The following is a 9687-nucleotide window of genomic DNA, read 5'->3' on the forward strand; positions in this document are numbered from 1 at the left end:
ACTAATTATCCTTTTCCATGTTAATCTTTTATTGTTTATATGAATTATAGTCCTTATAATTTATTTTAATTTTAGTTAAGAGTAAAAAGTGCTGTATCTATTTCAAAATTAAACATAAACAATAATATCATATTAATTATCCTTTCTTTCATTTTGGTGTATTTTTTTGGAAATACATACATACAAGTCGATTTCTTTTTCATGACAATCCTTGGTAGTTTATGTGAATTGTAATCCTTGCAGCTTTCTGCATTCTAATTTATTAGTAAAAGTAAAAATTGTTGTATCTGTTACAAAACTAAAAGTAAACAATGATATCATACTAATTATCCTTTTCCATGTTAATCTTTTATTGTTTATATGAATTATAGTCCTTATAATTTATTTTAATTTTAGTTAAGAGTAAAAAGTGCTGTATCTATTTCAAAATTAAACATAAACAATAATATCATATTAATTATCCTTTCTTTCATTTTGGTGTATTTTTTTGGAAATACATACATACAAGTCGATTTCTTTTTCATGACAATCCTTGGTAGTTTATGTGAATTGTAATCCTTGCAGCTTTCTGCATTCTAATTTATTAGTAAAAGTAAAAATTGTTGTATCTGTTACAAAACTAAAAGTAAACAATGATATCATACTAATTATCCTTTTCCATGTTAATCTTTTATTGTTTATATGAATTATAGTCCTTATAATTTATTTTAATTTTAGTTAAGAGTAAAAAGTGCTGTATCTATTTCAAAATTAAACATAAACAATAATATCATATTAATTATCCTTTCTTTCATTTTGGTGTATTTTTTTGGAAATACATACATACAAGTCGATTTCTTTTTCATGACAATCCTTGGTAGTTTATGTGAATTGTAATCCTTGCAGCTTTCTGCATTCTAATTTATTAGTAAAAGTAAAAATTGTTGTATCTGTTACAAAGTTAATAGTAAATAATAATGTCAGACTTATTCTCATGTTTCATGTTAATCCTTTATAGTTTACATGAATTATAGTCCTTGTAATTTTTTTTCATTTTAGTTAAGAGTAAAAATGGTTGCATCTGTTACAAAATTATACATAAACCATAGTATCATGCTAATTATCCTTTCTTTCACTTGGGGTATTTTTTTGGAAATACGTACATACAAGACGATTTTTTTTTCATGATAATCCTTGTTGGTTTATGTAAATTGTAGTCCTTGCAGCTTTTTTGCATTTTAGTTAAGAGTAAAAATGGTTGCATCTGTTACAAAATTTAAAGTAAACAATGAAAATTTCTATATATTTCGTTAAAGACTTATTTTATAATTTATTTGACAGATGGAAAATAGTGGCTTGGCTCTAGCAATTCATCATCATCATAAGGTCGTCAGTCCTAAGACGTTTCGTTAATACAGTTTACTGTTTTATTATTCAAGTCCTTGAATGGTATTTCAAAATTTAATTAATAATTAAAAATCTAGGCATGAGATACAGAGATGGAAACAGGAGTTAAGAAAAGTAGAGGTAGATCTAGAGTAGACTTAGGTCATAAGTTCGTCAGTCCTAAGACTGCTTGGACACGCACCTTCACTCATTCCTATCCTGAGCTAATCTACTGTTCGCAACTAGTTAAGGATGTGGGATGTTCTAGTTCTACTGCGAAAATTAGTTCAGGATAGGAAAGAGTGGTGGTGCGTATCGACCTCATGATGATGATGATGTAGTATTACATTGTATGAACTTAGTTTTTTTTTAATAGGAAAACCCTCAGTATCTATAATTCCCTGTTTAGGTCACTAGAACACAGCTAGTATCTTCATAAGGTAACACTGACTACTGAATATTTTACAAATTTTGAAAACAATAAACAAGAAAATGCAATGGATAAAATGCCTAACTTTTAAATTTTGTCGCACCAACCCTTTAGACGTTGGCTTGAGGCCTTTGGGGTTAGTTGTGTAAATATCTTTCTGCGAAGTTCTGATTTAACATTGTAATTAATTTGTCTTTTTTTTTCAGGGATGAATTCAATGTTTATCGTGGCCCTGGTGGATTGGGACAACAGGTCGACAAAAGTCTACCAGCAGATGAAAATATTGAAAAGTTTTGTTCTTCAAAAACAATCAATAATATCTTCAATTAAAAATTCACCCACCAGTTTTAAGAACTATAATACAAAGGGTACACCTTATCAGCGATCCTTTTGATTCTTCCGGGATTATTATAATCTTCATGAAGAATTTCTTGTAAATCCAGAGGCAGTTCATTTTCATTTTTTGACCCAGTATGCTTATTTCTTCTAAAAGTTTCGACCTCTAAATTTTCAAGAAATGATTTCTGGAATAAAATGAAAAAGTGCTACAAGTTCAACAGTTATTACACAACTAATCCAGAATTGTTTATTCTGATGTCGCGTGGACTAATACATCCACTCAAAAACAGGAAACTAATGGAGTAAAAGGTAAGAAAAAAGGAACTTTTCAGTCGTTTATCTACTTATGATTGGTCATTGCACCCAATTTCACAAATTAATAATATATCTTAAATATTTTATAATTTCAGAAATAAAACANTTAATAGTAAACTAATTGAACAAACATTAACAACAAAAAATTACTCACAATTGTGGCACCAGTCGACAGGACCAACAGGAATCCCAATGAACTTCCTCCATTATTCCAGGTAAGTAAACCAAAAGTAACTGCAACAAAATCACATATTAATATTCAAAAGCAAAAGAATATTTTAGGAATTTCTTTATGTTAAGATAACATTTATTTGAATGCAGATGTAATGTTTATTCAAATTATTTTAGCATGTAATGTATTATCTATTTGAATCTTTATTACTTAGCTGTACTTAGTTTTATATATATAGGTCATAATGTTGTCACTGTAATAATAAACAATAAGGTATTGTGGATTTACTATAGGGAGAGAAAGAAAGTGCGAAAGTCGTTAGAGTGTTTATGAAAAGGAGTAAAAATGTGGAATGAGAAGTATGGAAATGAGGGTTAAACTGGAATTTTAAAAGAGGAAGAGATTGAAAGACTGCGAACTCAAGGGTAGCTGTTAGAACGATTGTGACATTGTACGAGAGTGAATGAGGGATGGTTAAGGGAGATAGTGTGTGTATGAGAGAAAAAGGGTGAATGAGTGTATGCACAAGGAAGAATGAGGGTGCCAAGAGAGGGTATACATATGTGTAACAGAGAATGAAGGTGGTGAGGGTGAGATTGAGCGCGTCTCTTGCTTCCATTCTCACCCTTGCTACCCAGTGATGTTGTGCGTGAACGAATATGGAATAATTATGGAGAAAATGCATTTAAGAAAGGGGAAGAGAGAGGGTATGTGTGTGAGAGAGCATGAGGGTGATAAGGGAGGGAATTGAAGCGTCTTTCGCTTTTATTCTCACCCTTATTGCCCAGTGAGGTTGTATGAGAGTGAATGAGGGTAAATGAAGGATGATTAGGGAGAAAGAGGACGCATGAAGAAGTGGGATGTATGTCAGAGAGAATGAGGGTGATAAGGGAGAGAATGGAAGCGTCTTTCGCTCATTCTCACCTTTATTTCCCAGTGAGATTGTATGAGAGTGAATGGAGGGTAAATGAGAGATGGTTAGGGAGAGAATGGACGTATGAAAGGGGAAGAGAGAGAGGGTATGTGTGTGAGAGAGAATGAGTGTTGTAAGGGTGAGAATGAAAGCGTTTATCGCTTCCATTATCACTCCTACAACTCCCACTCTCTTTCTCACATGTATATTTCTCTTTCTTCTCCCTTTAATACGTACATCCTCACCCTAATGATCCCTCATTTACTTCGTGAGAGGGTGAATGAGAGTATGAATGAGGGAGTGAATGAGAGAGTGAATGAGGGAATGAATGAGGGGAGGGGATACAACAAAACGCAATAAAAGACATATAAACCTTATTCACGTTTTTTATTTATTTAAAAAAAAAGGACAAAAATGAATTTTTCACGTCTACCAGGTTTAGTAAGTTACAAATTCGTGATTCGACGACCGTCCGGGGCTTTGCCCAACGGTTGGTTATAAGACGACGACCAACCGGGGCTTCGCCCAACGGCTGGTGCTTCCGAATTTGAACTAAGAAGTCCCCAGTGCACGAAATTTGGAAGTTCCGTGATACCGAGTTTTGGGAATGTGGAAATTTCGAAATTTCGACATTTCCAAAACTCGGTATCTCGGAAATTCCAAGATCCCGAGCATTGGAGACCTCGAAGTTCGAATTCGGTCGCACCAGGACACTCCCGACCCGGCACACGCGAATGCTGGATCCCCTAGAAGGATGATGAAGACCCATGTCCTGTAGTCCCCGGAAGGATGGTGAAAGTCCATGCCCAGATGCATCAACTCCCGATGATGGTGGAGGTCTCACTGAAAAAAGACCATAATTATTGTATAAATAAATAGAAAACATAAATAAAGGGTTAAAATTAATATGACTTTATTATGTAGCTCTAATATGAAGAAAAGACAGTTACCTAGTTAAACTAAACATATTAATGTGTTAACATTTTTAAATACCTGTGAAAAATACAAAGAAATGATTACAAGTCATTTAAAAGGATGATATTGAAAATTAAAAGTTAGATTAGAAAGGAACTCTATTAATAAATGAGATTGAAGTTAAAAAAAAGTTTTCATTTAATCCAATAAATTCAAGAATATGTAAGAAATAAGAAGAATAATTGATATAAACAAAAGTAATGAAGGTAAATAAAAGATAAGTTATGTTACAATAAGAAATTGTGTTAATTTATTCTTCTCAGCTAGATTTACAAAGAATAAAGGAAAATAACTATCACACACGATTAAAAAAATGATGTTATCAAAAATGTAAGTGCAGTTAATATGCCAAAATGAAAGAAAGGAGAACTACAATCCGTATAAACTAGTAAAGACTCTAATTTAATAAAGAGACCGTTTTTCTTAATAAAAAAATGAAATTAAAGAAAGCATGTACATTATGTGATCACTGGTCACTTGGTGAAACAAATTAATAATAATAGGATAAAGATTTTAAAACACTTGATTTAAATTTCACAATTTCTATTTTAAAACTTGACGATATTGTTTTGGCTGTTACGACGATTTCAAAAGAGTACATGGGATACTAAATTTGTACAAATTTGCACAGTCAAGTATTAAAATACGAATTGTTAAAGTTGTACCAAGTGTTTAATATCCCATATCCTATTAAAGAAATCCCTGGTCTCTTAATTAATAGAGATATACATACTACTACTAAACGAAACAAAACAAAAGTAAACAATAAAAATCGCTCACCGTTGTGGCTTCACTCGGCAGAACCAACAGGAACATCCCAAGGAACTTCTTCCATTATTCCAGAAAGGTAAACCAGAAGTAACTGCAACAAAATCAAATATTAATATTCAAAAGCAATATCTTTTTTCAACGTTTAAGTTTAGTTTTGCAATAGATAAAATAATTTCAACTTTTAATAGTAAACTAAACCGTAAAAATATAATCAATCGAAGGACAATAATCCTTATAAACCAGTAAAGACTCTAATATGATAATGAAACTGATTTTTTTTTAATAAACAAGAAATTCGTAATAGTTTCTTAATTACTGGAGATTTAAATATTACTTGATAGAAAACAAAACAGAAATTAACAACAAAAAATTACTCACAGTTGTTGCTTCAGTCGGCAGGACCAACAGGAATCCCAATGAACTTCTTCCATTATCCCAGAAAAGTAAACCAAAAGTAACTGCAACAAAATCAAATATTAATATTCAAAAGCAATATCTTTTTTTGTGGATCCCTAGTGGGAACATATCTACAACATTTTACACGAAAACTGCTATTTTCTACAAGAAATTGCTAAAACATTTTACAACATTTAAGGATTACCTAGTTTACGAATTCAACGAGCATCAGAGTTGCTATACCATCCAGATAGAGAGAGTGAGCATTCGGATAGAAGATACGCTCGAATAATTAAACATTTTTATATATAAAATTCCTTATTTTACACTAAAGCTCGCTCTATTTAATATAGAAAAATACCCCATGTTTTTCTGGAATAAAGTGTTCTAGAAATGAAACGATTTTCAAAATCCTCACCTCTCTCGGCATTCATTACATACCCTAGAAATACATACCACTTCATTTATTTAATATAATTGATTAAACCCTTAGTAACCTTTTCACAAATTTGACCAAACTCGACAATTGTTTCGACAGTAATCTGTCATTATTAACAATAAGAGTATATTAATATTAATCACTAAATACGTTAAGTTTTCCTAGACAAAAACATCTATTTTCAATCATACCACCCTGCTGGAAATATATCTAGAATAAACAAAAATTTTCAACAATTAACAACAGCTTTCGATGCGAAAACATTAACGTTCAATTGGAAAAGGTAATTTGTTGTAGTCCCTCATAGAATACTACAACACCCAACGACAACTTTTAACGTCTCTTATAAAAATGTAAAAAATCGTAGTCATAATCCAAATACGTAGCTCCTTGTAGTACCTCATAAAAAAATACTACAACTTTCCATGAAACAATGAATAAAAATAAGAAAAAAGAAAATTCGCCTGAATAAAAAGAAGAAGAGTACATCTTTTGACAAAATGTACACGCAATCGTTCAAGCCCTTGTAGTTGCGGATTGCATGGCTTTAACTATCTTAACTTACAAAGACTTACTATATGTGCGAAAACACAACTTTTTATACAAAAACAGCTCTAATTTTCACTATGCAGGAAAATGTGCTTCAGTTATTAAGAAACTTCTTATCTTCTTCGACAAAGGGTACATTATAAATCATCAAAAAGACAGACAGTATAAAACATGAAAACCCCGCTTGTCAACAGCTCCCACTTTAAAAGAGCGAACTGTAGTTATATGCCTATACGAAATCCAACAAACAATTTTTATTGCTTATAAACAATGTGACAGACATAATTTTCCAATTTAAAGTTATTCTTTATATATTAAGTTTTTAAGTTGTTTTGATAATAAATATTAATTTTAAATTACGCATGCTTTCTAGTATCTAAGTGTTAATCAAAAACATACACACCACGTTAATATAGGTAACTTCCGCTGACTACATTAGCAATAAATAAATTATCTTTGAAAAAACTCTCTGTCTAACCGAAAAGCAAACACCTAAAATAGAGTAATTATGATTTTTGTAAAAAAAGGCAAGACATCTTAGTAGCCAGTATTCACTCTTACCAGTTAAACCTCGACTACCTACGTACTTCAACTACTTACGAACGTAGCTGAAATACGTAGGCACTCGAAGAACAACTGATAGAGAGAACCCTAAACTACCCAGATGCTAGTAATATAGGCACGCCGCCAGCATACCCCAAAGCCACTTCGTCCCGTGTAGTATACCTATGGCCACTCGGCATACGTAGAGTACAATAGCTTTGGAATACACCGTATTACTATTAGTGTAACCAACTAGTCGTTCCTTTATACCTCTCTCGCGGATAATAAGTGTCACGAGCGTTAACTTTCAAACACTTTTATCCTTTCGATTATATGAAATTTTAAACTTTTAATCCTGTAGATATTAATCAAATGGCAAATTGAAGTAATTTGTAGAATAATTTTTACCTACCACACGTAAAAATTTAAAAGGTAATGATTTTTAAAATAAACAAATTTCCGTTACTCNCCTGTAGATATTAATCTAATGGCAAATTGAAGTAATTTGTAGAATAATTTTTACCTACCACACGTAAAACTTTAAAAGGTAATGATTTTTAACAAATTTCCGTTACTCAAATCAAATAATAAATTTGAATGAGCCTATATAATAACCTAAACATGTTAAAATACAATTTGTTATACAAATAACAATTTGTAAAGTTGTAAAATAAATACCATTTGAGCCAAAACTATTGTCCTGAAAAAATCAAAATAAAATTACTTGTGCTATTTGTGAGACTACTATTCATTCATTCATAAATTTCTATTTTTTATCATAAAAGGACTCGAGTTCACCCCAAGGAAGAAAAAAATCATCAAATTAAATGGAAACTTAAAAAACAATGTAATAACTCACCGATTTGCATTTGTACCACAAACAACTACTGAGATACTGGTATTCCAAATTGCTTTTAACCGTAATCTTAATTAAACATAATGATGTCTTATGTTTATCTATCGGTACAAATTTTCCATTAATAACAACACGTTAAGCTTCACTAAATAAGTTAATTTTTTAACAAATCCGCAATTTTCACAAAGTTTTTACACATGTCACTTCTAAGAAAGACCATAAAATTCTTACAGATTTTCAGAAATATTAACGCGCTCAATATTGTTATCGCTGATATATTATTTATTAACAGCCGACACGACAACGTTAAACTAATGTGGAATTTTCAAACATACCTACTACATAAAAGGAGTGAGCATTCGGACAGAAAAAGATGGGTAGTACGCTCGATTAGCAAAAATATACAATATTCACAAAATTCATTATTTAAAAGCGAAAATTACGTAAAAATGTCACGCATAAAGAAACACAACTTAATTTTCGAATTGTTAAACTATGATTATGACGGTTCAAGAGGGTGAAGGTAATGTAGCAATGCATGACGAAAATCGTCCAGACAATAGTTTTGGACTGCAATTTAAAATAAAGCATATTTCATTGTTAAAACCCCAGAACTGCATAACAATGTTAAACATAAAAGCGCAACTGAATTTTCAAACTGTTAAACTATGATTTCGATGGTTCAAGAGGGTGAAAGCAATGTGGAAATGTATGAAGAATAATGTTCTTACAACCTGTTTTGGACTGCAGTTTTAATAAAGCAAATTTCGTTATTAAAACCCGAAAATTACGTAATAATGACAAACATAAAAAAGCGCACCTGAATTTTCGACTTTGACAATCATTTTGAAAGGTCTTAAAAGACAATGTAATACATGAAGATGTATGAATAACATACTGACTGAGTTTTTGACTGGAGTGTAAATTAAAGCAAATTTCATTGTTAAAACATCAAAATTACGAAGAAATGTTAAACATAAAAAAGCGCAACTGAAATTTCGACCTGTTAAACAATTATTTTAAAAGACGTTAAAGGTGAAGAATATATCAAAAAATGTGGGAAATACGCGCAGAAATACACCTAGTTATGCGAAATTCTCTTTCCCCATAACATTAAACGGTACAGATAAAAAAACTGCAAGTACCTACGTTTAATTTTACCAGAAATTACGTTTCATTTTTTAAAACAAATTATGAATTATCTAGTTTACGAATTCAACGAGCATCAGAGTTGCTATACCGTGCAGATAGAGAGAGCGAGCATTCGGATAGAAGATACGCTCGAATAATTAAACATTTTTATATATAAAATTCCTTATTTTACACGAAAGCTCATTGTATTTAATATAGAAAAATACCCCATGTTTTTCTGGAATAAAGTGTTCTAGAAATGAAACGATTTTCAAAATCCTCACCTCTCTCGGCGTTCATTACATACCCTTGAAATACACCTAAATATGCTAATTTCACTTTCTCCATAACATTTAACAGTACAGATAAAAAAACTGCAAGTACGTTTAATTTGACCAGAAATTACGTTTCATTTTTTAAAACAAATTATGAATTATCTAGTTTACGAATTCAACGAGCATCAGAGTTGCTATACCGTGCAGATAGAGAGAGC

General features: G+C 31.2%; 1 long non-coding RNA gene across 2 annotated transcripts; it reads right to left on the minus strand.

Annotated features, from left to right (window-relative positions):
- Nucleotides 1-3906: 3906 nt before the first annotated feature.
- LOC112905078 lies at nucleotides 3907-8525 on the minus strand. 2 transcript variants are annotated; one of them, XR_003231551.1, is made up of 4 exons: nucleotides 8067-8525; nucleotides 5659-5738; nucleotides 5290-5371; nucleotides 3907-4377 (listed from the first exon to the last, which is right to left on the minus strand). It is a non-coding gene; the product is annotated as an uncharacterized LOC112905078 (long non-coding RNA). The 2 variants fall into 2 exon arrangements; XR_003231552.1 differs by lacking the exon at nucleotides 8067-8525 and adding an exon at nucleotides 5882-5954.
- Nucleotides 8526-9687: the final 1162 nt, after the last annotated feature.

The sequence above is a fragment of the Agrilus planipennis genome, unplaced genomic scaffold (genome assembly GCF_000699045.2).
Source record: "Agrilus planipennis isolate EAB-ADULT unplaced genomic scaffold, Apla_2.0 scaffold13, whole genome shotgun sequence".
NCBI classification, from domain to species: domain Eukaryota; kingdom Metazoa; phylum Arthropoda; class Insecta; order Coleoptera; family Buprestidae; genus Agrilus; species Agrilus planipennis.